We start from the raw sequence: 12,160 nt of genomic DNA, 5'->3' as shown, positions 1-12,160 counted from the left end.
TCGAGCCGAGTCGAGTCGAGCTATTTCGAGCCGAGCTTTTTTCGAGCTATTTCCGAGCGAGAGCTTCGAGCCGCGAGCTTTTTAAACAGTCCTAAACCAAAGCATTTTAGTATAAAATAATTGTAAGCACATGGTGTATAAAAAACCTGACTTGTTTGTTTGTTGTGTACTAGTGTATATATACACTACACACAAAGGCTATACAACCTCTTGGGACCATATCTTCCTAGTGCATTTTGGGTGATCTTTACTACTTTGTTGTGTGCAACAGATCAAAGCAAACATGTCAACGTCCTCGTCTTCTTCGTCACATGACGACGGAGGAGATGGTGACGGTGGCGAGTTCGAAGAACCGTCTCATTCTCGTCAACGATTTCAAACTGCTGTGTGGCCTGAGCCGTTTATAGAAGCTTTAGCTACTCAAGTTGCCATGGACACTGCTCTTGCATTTGGCCGCCTTGCGGTTGCTCCTGCTCTTGCTATTATCTTCCAGGTTATAACCTCACATTATTATTTTGAATACTTGAAGTATATTGTAAGGTTCTAAATATTGCTACATTGTGTGAGTTTTATATGATTCATGCAACATTTCGTTATCTATAGATGTGTATCCGATTGAACATAACAAGTTTAATCAGATACACATACTAATATAGCATTCCAGATGCAGTGGTGAATCCAGAAATTTTAAGTACGGGGGCAACATTCGGGTCAGCTAAACTAGGTCGGTACAAAAACAAATAGTGGTTATATAATACCAAATCATTAATTCGCTAAACATAACTCAAAACCATAGTTCTATCAAAAGCCATTGATCTGATACCTATCTGGGTCAGTACAAAAACACCGTCACTCATCAAAGCCATTAACTCAAAACCATAACTCAAAGCCATTCGCTAAACTAGGTCGGTAAAAAAACACCGTCACTCATCAAAACGGACACCGTCATTCATCATCTCCGCCGCATGATACCTCAGCCAACCACCGAAGGACCGCACGAACCAGGAACCACTAACCAACGTCACTTTTCCGGCGAGAGCTCCTACACCGTCATGGATCCGCCTCTGCACACGGGGCATTTCCCCCCTATTAATGAATTGGATCCGCCTCTGTCCAGATGTGTATCCAGTTGAACATGAAGTTACACGAACAAGTTCAACCGGATACACATTTTGAGTGATGTGATTTTCTAGATGTGTATCCGATTGAACATGATGTAATGCAAACAAGTTTAACCGGATAGACATTTGGAGTGATGTAATATAGTAGATGTGTATCCAGTTGAACATAAATTAAGCAACATGCTCAATCGGATAAACATCTAGAGTAGTGACATAGTGTTCTAGATGTGTATCCGATTGAACAAGAAATGACGCATCAATTTCAATCAGATACACAATCTAGACTAATATAATATTGTAAGATCCCATAGACTAGGGTGATTATTCCGTTGAAACTTTATCTTGAAATGAGTTATAAGAAAGTTTAATTGTTTAAGTTTATTTTAATTACCAGTTTGAAAGTTTAGATTGATCTGTTTAGTTTTTGAATGTTTTAGAAGTTTATTTAGTCTATTAGAATGTCAAAGGTAAGATGGAATAACGCAGAGTGTTGACTAAAAACCACATTAATCCTGTTTAGTTATTGTTGACTAAAAACCACATTAATCCTACCCAATTTCCCATGTCAGACTGTCTGCTGGCCTCGTTGTTTCAAGGACTAGATCTTCGGGTTTAAACACTTCCTTTCTTACCCTTGTGTTATAGAAGGCTTCCAACTTTTTCTTGTATCTGGCTTCCTCAATTGCAGCCTGCTTGCGAGCTTCTTTCAAGAGATCGAGGTTAAGCAGAACCTCAGAGTCGTTAGCTTCTTCATTTATGTTTTTCACCCTTCTTCAATTTACCCCGATTTCCGCAAGAATGACAGATTCTGAGCCAAAGATGAGGCTATAGGGTGTTTTGCCATTTCAAATGGTTAGTTATTTTCATATTTTTTAGTTACCCTTTAAAATTTTTAAGTATGCATTTTTTTGTAAACGTGTAGCTTCAACGCCAAGAGAACTACTTATTAACATTTTGAACGGTTACATTTTATTTTAAACACGTTAATACACTATATTGTATTAAAGTATAATTTTTTATTAACTAAAATATAGTAAATAAAAATTAATATGTTATTACCTAAAAATTAGGCACTTATAACAGAAAATTTTAAACGATTTTTAATATTTTTATTGTTAATACATTATACCTTTTTGATAAACAAATCTTTAATAACATTGAATATATGTTTACATATTTCTTTTTTCTATTTTCTTTTTAGAATTGATACGAAACATACTTTTCAGTTATCCTTACTATTTTATTTTCTTAAAACCAATTAAACGATTTTTAATATTTACCTAAAAATTAGGCACTTATAACAGAAAATTTTAAACGATTTTTAATATTTTTATTGTTAATACATTATACCTTTTTGATAAACAAATCTTTAATAACATTAAATATATGTTTACATATTTCTTTTTTCTATTTTCTTTTTAGAATTGATACGAAACATACTTTTCAGTTATCCTTACTTATGTTCGGAAAACTTTAATTTGAGTACGATTAATGTGGTTTTTAGTCAACAATAAACAGATATAGACGTATTCTGATTGTGATAAAATTTCGTGTTCGTATGATTGATTTCCAACATATCCTCCATTCCTGTTCAATATATTTAAAATAATGAACGCTGGTTTAAGATTTAGAATGGTCCAAAATCATAACAATTATTATTAATTAGAAATTAGGGTTTGTTCATGTGGTAACATGTTATTATTGAGTGCATTTTATCATTTCCGTATGCATATAATAGGTCATTCTTAGGCGGTACGATTTCGTATAAATTATTCTAGTAGTATGCTGATCCATTTGTACCTCTTCATTTATTTATTTATACCATACATACACGGATGACTTTCAAGTTTATCAACTCAATTTAACCTAATTTTTTAATAAAAAATTAATTTCTCTCTTTTCTACATACACAACTAAATCTAACTCAATTTTTCATTTTTATTCACAACCCAACTCAGCTTAATTATTTTAATACATTATATATATATATAATTTATGTTTTGTTACACAATCATAATTCTATAAAAAAATACCTTGAATTTTTACACGTATTAAAAACATAAAATTTACATATAATAATATTAAAAAATACATATTTTTAAAAATGCCTCGTTTTTTATAAACTTTATATCGAAATGCTTATAAAAATAAACTAAATATAAATTATTAAAAAAATCAAATTGTATAGAAAAGAAATTGTGTAAAAGAAAGGAAGAAGAAAAAGAATATTTAAATGAGTGAAGGTCATGGCCTGGGTTGGGAGCACGGCTATGTCGTTGGATTAGTTTGATTTAGTTTATTTTTTTAAAACTCAAATAGTGTAACAACCTCACAAAAGGTTGTTGATAAACTTAGTCTTAAATGATTCAATAACACCTATATATATATATATATTGGAATGATGACTTTTTTACGTGTTTTAAGAGAGAACCATATAAACACCTATATTTAACTAAACACTTGTATTTATATAGTTTTAAGGGATAACTGTATTCATACAACAACCATACCCAATAAAAAATCTTATAAATAACAGAAGTACCCTTTTCAAATGATAGAGAGGCTGATTTCTAAAAGATCATTACCTCTACATGACTGTATATATACTCTTTTATTATATCTAACACATGTGTTAATATTCTTTATATTTTTTAAAAGTTGGTTTCATATCTATGTGTATATATATTGTCAGTAAAAGACAAAAACAAAAGGTGTTTACTTTTTTTACATGTTTTGTTTTTTAATCTTTATGATAAGAAAAGATGGTTTGGGCGTGACAATTCTGGGATTTGGAGGGTTTAAATAATTAGCAAGTTGATAGAGGGGATGGTGCAGGTTCGTCTCTTCTTTCCAAAGGGGGACAATACTTTTGTTTAGGGGGGCTTTTGACCATCACTTTCTTGGGAATGAAAGAATAAAAAAGCCATTGAAAGCCTTTTGACAATAGGGTTTTTGGCCATTTCCTAACACTCTTGTCTTCAATAACTCTTCATCATATTTGTTGGGTATAAAATGTGTAGATTTAGAAAACATAAAAAAGTAGAGGCTATTTGTATGCAGTTAGAGAAATAGTTATACCACGTTCAATGGAAGTGTTTTTTTTTATTATCCAAAATCTAGGTGGCATGTAGGCTTCTAAATGAATCAAACATTTAGCAAATCATTCGACGGTACGTTTGTATATGTTTGTTAATTTAATAATGGAACGGACATAAACACAAGTTTTTATTCATTTGATTAAACAAACAAACTTTTGAGCATTATTGAAGATGCTTATGGGTGAGTGTTTAATATAAAATCAATTTAAAGTAGAACTATAAAACTATATAATATATTTGGAAACATGTTTGGTAATTGATATAGCGTAGATTGAGAGAGAAACAAGGAGAGTGGGATAGGTGATTATATAAGAGCGCTATGCGTTACATTTAGACAATAGATAAAGGTTTTGCGATTTTCTTCGTTCTCTATTCAAAAAAGGATTTTTGTGTTGAGGGTCTCCTAGCAGTTATAAATGTAAAAAAAAAAACAAGAGAACTTAACATAAGTTAGTTGAGACCCTAAACTTGTTACAAAATTAAAGTCATAAACTTCAAACTTATTACCTTTAGAGTTTAAACCTTAATAGTCAATGTGTAACTTAAACCAAATCACATACTTAAATAAACATAAAACATACAAATTTTCATGACATGACATTATCAAAAAGTTATTATTCCTTCATAGAGAGAGCTATCTTTACTATAAGGCTGAGGGGTGTGGGGGGCTCTAACGGGGGCGCGAGTGGGGGCTCCAGCCAATAATATTGTGACGTGTGGCAGAGAGAGAAACTGGATAAGATGGGTGTTGGAGCCCCCGCTGGAGCCCCTGGCCCTGGTGTGGAGGGGCTCCAGCAGGGGCTCCAGCGGATTTTTTTTTTTATTTTTTTATAAATATATTCAAAAAACGTATTATAAATCGTCGTAACTATAACCTGAATCTAGGTTTGAGTACCAATTTCCAGACATGTTTTTAAAAAAAAGTTTGGAAGATGGGTTGATTTTGGGTTTTTTTTTTAAGTTGTGGTAATTGTTTTATGTGATTTTGGGTGTGGTAATTGTTTTAGGTGATATTGGGTTTATATATAGGAAGAATACTTTTTTTTTATTAAATTAAAGAGCCCAACGGCTCATTTATGTACTCCCAACGGCTATTTCACGTCTCCCAATGTCCCTTTACGCCTACAGGTCCCGCGAACCACCTTAAGCCTGCTTTGAATTCCGTGCTCGCGCCCCTCTCGCGCCCCGGTGGTGTGGTGCTCGCGCCTGGGGGCGGGAGCGGAGGGGCTCTCGCGCCCCCGCTGAAGCCCCACACCCCTCAGCCTAAGTCATGTGTAATTTTTTATATGATAGGTGATACAATCAAAGAGGGATGGTAGATTATACCTTTATTTTGAATATTTAAATGAGCTATTTAAGATAAGAATATTAAATATTAATATAAAAAAATATGAAAAGGAACATAACTTTTAGAAAGTGGTGTCTATGCAAGGTTCAGTTGAAGTCAAATTGTTGACCATCAATCCATGTCCATAAAATAGACCCACACTTTGTCGCTTTCAAAGAAATATGGGATGTTTTTATTACTTTTGCCTTTTTGTGTTGTTTTTGGGACGCAGATTAGATGTTTATACTACTAAAGATTGTTTTAAGTAGATATGGTTTCCATCTATATATATTTATATAAATATATCATCCTGGAGTTGTACTTGTTTTGGGTACCTTGTCGTCCTGTCCACATCCTTCATTTGATTCTATACTACCGTACTTTCAATTCCTTTGGAATGCATATATAAAATTTATCGTGCCTATGATATATAAATATAATATAAGAAAATAATAAATATACTTGAGAAAACTTGGCTTGGTTTAACTTACTAAGGTTAAAACATTGAACATCTTATATTTGAATGACAAAATATGCTAAGTTGAGGTTAATCTCAGCGACCCAAATGAGCGAAACGAATCAAATGAGTGAGTTAACGAACAAGCTAACTTTTACCCGAACTTGGTTTTAACCGAAAACCAAAATATCTTTGCATTTCAAATGAAAATACAAAAAAATTGATAGTGTATTTAAAAGGTGATGTGGCTTAATGTTATTAAGGTGTGAGACTATGTGGTGTATCCACTCTTTGCTTCTTTTTATTAGCATCACATAACACTTCATTTAGTTCCATTATTTGTTTCCCTCTTTTATAAAATATCAAGTAATAGTTTTATGCTTTAAAAATATAAAAAAAAACTTTAAAGGTTGTTCATCGATCTGGTTATATGCGTGGAGAATCTGACGTCGAATTCCATTTTTGGGGGCTCCTCTAGAAGGCGGAGATGTATCCGATGTCCATCACCTTCATGTCGACCCCTCTACGATTAAACAGAGTCCGTGCCACCTAGCCCAAGTATTGTTGTCTTCAAAAAAGCGATATAACCAGCTAATGATATCTAGGTATAAGCGGGTGTTTGGGATTCCTTATTTTTAGATCCTTAACTTATAACTTATGAAAAGTTAAAGAAAAGTACCTGAAATTAGTTATTATATGAGAGGATAAATTGATAACTTACAACCTGTAACTAATAACTCCCGTGATACACCGCCTAAATTGGAGTATGTCACATGCGCGTCACATATACAGTGAGACCTTTAACATTTCATACCTAGAGACGTATGTTTTTACGGTGGTGTGGAATGTGAAATTAGGAGTGTAATTAGTGACTCTACGTACGATATTGGTTAGCGAAAACCTAAAGCTCAAACGTTCAACTTATTGGATCATATAGTTTTTAGGGTTTTAGTATTGAATCCACCTGCTCGGTTTTGCTATATATATTGTAACCCTATATTAAATGAAAAGTAATCAAGTCTCTTACATGACATCGGAGCCACTTGAAGCGATATGGTCCAATAGAACTGATATAATGTTTAATGTATCAAAATTATTGTTTTAGAAAAGTTGAATTAAATTATTGTCAAGTAGTTGAGAACAATTAAGTAGTCCCTCCTAAACTCTGAATCAAGAGAGTTTAAAGCATGGTGGTAAAAGGCTGAAATTGGCATGGAAGATTATTATTATGATAACAAATAAGTAGTAGGTGGTACTTAAGAAGACAAGACGAAACCCTACTAAAGTTAAAGTGAGTAGGTGTGTAAGTATAGGTCTAGCATCAGGTGATCTACACAATACACCAACAAAGCTGTGGTTTTCTTATTCTCTGAGCATTTATTCCCTTAATATAATAATTAATTAAAATACATATATACATATATTGTATGTATATCTCTCTTAGCTGTCTGCATGTCTGTAGCGCATGAATACTTCCCTTATCTCATAGGATATATATCACCATGCTGCTAAAGTTTTTCTATCTTATGAAGTCAAGTTTTTATTTATTCAGTATATTCTTTGTTTTTTTTTCTTGTGTTTTGTGTAAAAGTATGTTACTCACTAAACTTTTAATTTAAAAAGGCGCCAACCTTTTGTTTTTTAAAGTTTTCTGTTTAGTTCCAATCTTTTAGAATATTTTTTTTATCGTATAAGAAAAAAGGTTTTACTTTAGTTTTTAAAAAAATTTTCTTTTGTAAAAGTTTCTGACCATGTGTAGTAGATGGAGCGTACGTCATTTGATAAAGTAAATAAATGGATGTAGTGAATAGAGCTCATTTAAATAATTATCTCATTACTATTTTTTTATCAAAACACCAATCCTCTCTCCCTATCCAACGATTTGTGGGAAACCCAACTACGCATAGTCTAATATTCATATATTTTCTTATTTAAACATGTTAACTTTATAAGCTAATTTAAAATGCGATGGGTATATCAAATATAAGTGTAGTTATAGTTAGCTAAAAATAAAATTTATGGAGTTTTAATGTAGGAATGTTATGGGAAGAATACAGTTTGTTATCTTTTTGTTTTTATATTTTATGAATTATTTGAAGCTAATTAAAATAATATAAACAAATTATGTGTGTGTGTGTGTCTGAGGAACATATACATTTATAATTTGAAATTCATGTTTCATGTGTATGTTAAATTATCTAAATTTGTGTAGGAACAGTTAAAAAATCACCAAAAAAGATAAAAAAAAAAAACAAATGTACAAATTAGTTTAATGATTTTTATCGTATACAAGTACACATTTGTATCTAAGGAATACAAAACTTTAAAAGTTTTAACAAACTTAACAATTAAGATTTTTTTTTGTTCTTGCAATAATTTAGTATCTTGTGATGAATCCCATCTTTTTTATATAATAGTTAGCAGACGTTTAACTTCGGATATCTTAAAGTTTGAGCTCCGCTTGTTAAATTTTATGTTTAAAGCTTGTCTTGGGTCCTAGATAACTTTGCAAGCATTAAATGGCTTGTGGTCGCTAGACGCGGGTGTTAAAAGATGTTCTTCTCCAATTTATAAATAGATTTAGAGGGTATATGAGTTAGATTAAGATAAATTTTTTCTAGCTCAATTTTTCTAGTGGCCTATATCATTTACTTTTTGGCATAAAAAAAGGAAAATACTGTTAATTATACGTAAAAGTTTACTCAACTCCTTAATCTACTAATTTAACAAATTCATAAGTCTTTAAACAACCATTAATTTAAAGGTCTTCTATAAAACAATAATTTAAAATAGCAAAATTGTAACATTTATATACATGCTATATCTGATAATGTAAGACATGTTCTTGTAAATGTAAAATGTATAGATTGTAACATGGAGTTTAATAATTCTATGCGTTCTATTTAGTCTTCGATAAAATCATAACTTAGAATAGCAAAATTATAACATTTACAAACTTGTCACGTGTGATAAAGTAAGACATGTTCTTGTAACTAGTGTAAATGTATAGATTGTCACATTGAGTTTGATAATTCTATGTGTTCTATTTAGTCTACTATTAGAATTGGAAAATTATACTGTAACATTTACATGCTTGTCACATGTGATAAAGACATGTTCTTGTAAGTGTAAATGTAGAGATTGTCACACTTAGTTTAATAATTCTGTGTTCTATTTAGTGTTACTTAATACTCTTTAATATCCTCATGTAATCCTTAAATCTACTTAATTTTACAGGTTTGTAGAACATGGCGAAGCATATCACAATCCGAACCCTTGTGGCAAACCCTAACCCGACACGTTTGGCACCGCCACCACCTAGCCCATCCCACGTGGCACGACGAATACATTTACCGCCACGTCACCGCTTCAAACTTACGTTCCGGGACCTACATCCACACAACCCTACATTTCCCACCAAACAACAACAACAACAACGACGACGAAACCCTAATTTGCACCCGCATTGCATTATCCGATTACCATATTGCTGTGGGCTTTACTGACGGATCAGTTCGCTTATACCACATTCCAAATAGGCTCCATGTTGGCACGTTTCGGCCACATCAACGTGATCATCTTGGAATATATTCTCGGGCTGTGTCCGGGTTGTTTTTTAGTGGTGACCGGCTTGTATTTGCGTCTCTTGATGGTGATATTCATGTGGCGTTGATTAATACCCCGGGTGTTTCGCGTAGGGCGCATTTGGGTGATGTGGTTACTGATGGTGTTCTTGTGGATTTCGCGGGTTGTGATCGGTGGTGGGTCGGACTTTATGCAGGTACTTGAAATAGAATTTGATCATGCACATATTTTTATTAGGGTTTTAGAACAAGTAAAGTGTCTAGATTTACAAGAGAACTATGTACATAAATATTATTTTAAAACACACTTATTAGAGATTCATTACATAACATTATCAAATTATATTTAGTACAAAAATAAATAACATAAAGTCATTTGAATTTTTTATTAATGGTTCAAAATTTTTAAATTTTGTAATTTTTACGTAAAAATGCTTATAGTAATGTACATAAAATCACCAAACTATTTTTTTCATATGATTTTAAATTTTTAGTTGTTTTATATAACCATAATCAAAATTTGTTACATGTGACGTGAACAAATTTCGGTTGTATAAGTATATTGTTAAATTGTTTTGTATAACCAAAATTTGCTCATGCAATGTGAACAAAATTAGGTTGTATAAAGTATTGTTAACCTTCAAGTTGTAGAATGAAATTTAGACCATTGATGAAGAAAACCAATGGTCAAGATTATGGGAGGGTGCCGCAATTGATATAACCTACCATTGTTAAATTTTCCAAGTTCTGTTATTTTTTAATGTAAATGATTTTTTATACAAGACTATTTTAAGATTACATTATAAAATCGAGCAATTTGTTATATTTAATTTGAGTATGATATTTCGATACTTTTTAAAATAACGTCGATGAACATAGGTTGGTCATTAACATATACGCTGCATAATTATTTATATAAGTTGCTTGATTAGCTATACATGTTGCGTAATTTGTGCGTGATTATTTAACTTTGTGCTTAACTAGTTTACTCTTCGGTCTTCATTCAAGGGGGCGCGTTGCATTTTGGTCACTTCGTACGCCTTGTAGGATAAGAGACCGTTTTACATTATATGCTTATGTATATATTACTTTTCATGTGACAAAAATAGTATCTTTATTACAAAATTGATGGTATTCCATATAGCATATATTAAGTTTAGAGTAATTATGTTCACCAGGAGATATAAACTAATTACATATTTTTATAATTATTCTGCTTGATTAATAATAGAAAATATCTTACATGATTTTGATCTTTCTATACATAGGTGTTCCAAACCGTGCATTTCATGTACGAAGCAGTAACACCGAAGAAGTTGTATTCATCGGTGGCACATTAACCGATCCAGACGCAGTAGACGGGTGGCACTTACTCACAGATCTAACAGACCACATTGGACGAGTCCGCATAACAAGTGACGAGCCATCAGTAGGGTTCACAAGACAAAGGGTAATCGTTTTCGATTTACAAAACCAAATGATATTAGGAGAAGAAGAGTTTAGGAGGCAGATTAATGTGGGTGCAGCTGATGCATTTGATAAGGCTCTAATGTTTGTAAATAGTAGGGGTGTAGCTAATGTGCGCCGGGTGGGTAGTTTGGAGGAGATCTGTCGGTTCATGGCACGCGGTAGTTTGTTAGGTTGCATAAACGGTGGCTACGCGTTTATTTTAATCGAGGGTGTGATTAGGGTTTGGGAGTTGGAGCATGGGGCATATTTGTACATGTTACGAGAGCGAATAGGGGATTTGACCGCCATGGCTGCAGATGAGCGATATGTAGCGGCTAGTACGAGTGATAACATGATTCAGTTGTGGGACTTTGGGGCGCGTTTATAGGCTGTTGATGGGAGTGTTGACTGGCTTTGACTTTATGGTTAGGAAGTGAGTGAACCGGACCCGAATGGGTGGGTGAACTGGTTTGGTGTTGGGGTTAATTGGTTTGACACATTGGTTAGGGTTAGCTAGGTTTGGTTATGCATGGTTGCATGGGTATTTGTTGGCTTGTTACTTTTATTGTTGGAGATGATTTGATTATTAGTTGGGTGTAGTGGATGTTGTAGAGTTAGTTGGTTGGTAAAGAGGATTTGTGTAAAATTCATTTTTAGAGGATTCATGTTCATGTGTGTTTTTTTAACCTTTGTAAGTTAAATTCGAATGAAGGCGCGAGTCAAGTTGAGATTTAACTTAGACGCGTGACAATATAAGTCGTGCTGACTTGACCAATCTACAATAAAGATTCGACTTGTTTAAGCTTGAGTTAACCTGTAACTCGATTAATTAGCTTATTTTCGTTTATTTTGGATTTCTATCTAGTAGTTATGTATACATAACAAACTAAAGGACAAACATCTACTTAATTATGAATGAATGTACTAGATAAAAAGATATGGGAATGCAAGTATGCAACTCATCTTATTTGAATATAGTTTGTGTAGATGTTAGCCATAGTTCACGACTGTAGAAGAAAGAACTAAAGATGTGTTGTGGTTGTTTGAAATATGGTGGTGGGTTCCAGTCGAGCAAAATGATTAGGTAAAATGTTATTTAATATCAAATCGACTATGCCCCGCAC

The 12,160-nt window shown here is 32.8% G+C and overlaps 1 pseudogene; it reads left to right on the top strand.

The window, feature by feature from the left end:
* Positions 1–283: 283 nt before the first annotated feature.
* LOC143566188 (transcriptional regulator STERILE APETALA pseudogene) lies at positions 284–11,424 on the top strand (annotated as a pseudogene).
* The last annotated feature ends 736 nt before the right edge of the window (positions 11,425–12,160 follow it).

This window comes from Bidens hawaiensis, unplaced genomic scaffold, assembly GCF_021521415.1.
Source record: "Bidens hawaiensis isolate Kalapana, Puna unplaced genomic scaffold, B.hawaiensis_p1.1 tig00022738_1, whole genome shotgun sequence".
NCBI lineage: Eukaryota > Viridiplantae > Streptophyta > Magnoliopsida > Asterales > Asteraceae > Bidens > Bidens hawaiensis.
The sequence above is the reverse complement of the archived record's forward strand: the minus strand, read 5'-3'. Positions and strand labels throughout refer to the sequence as shown.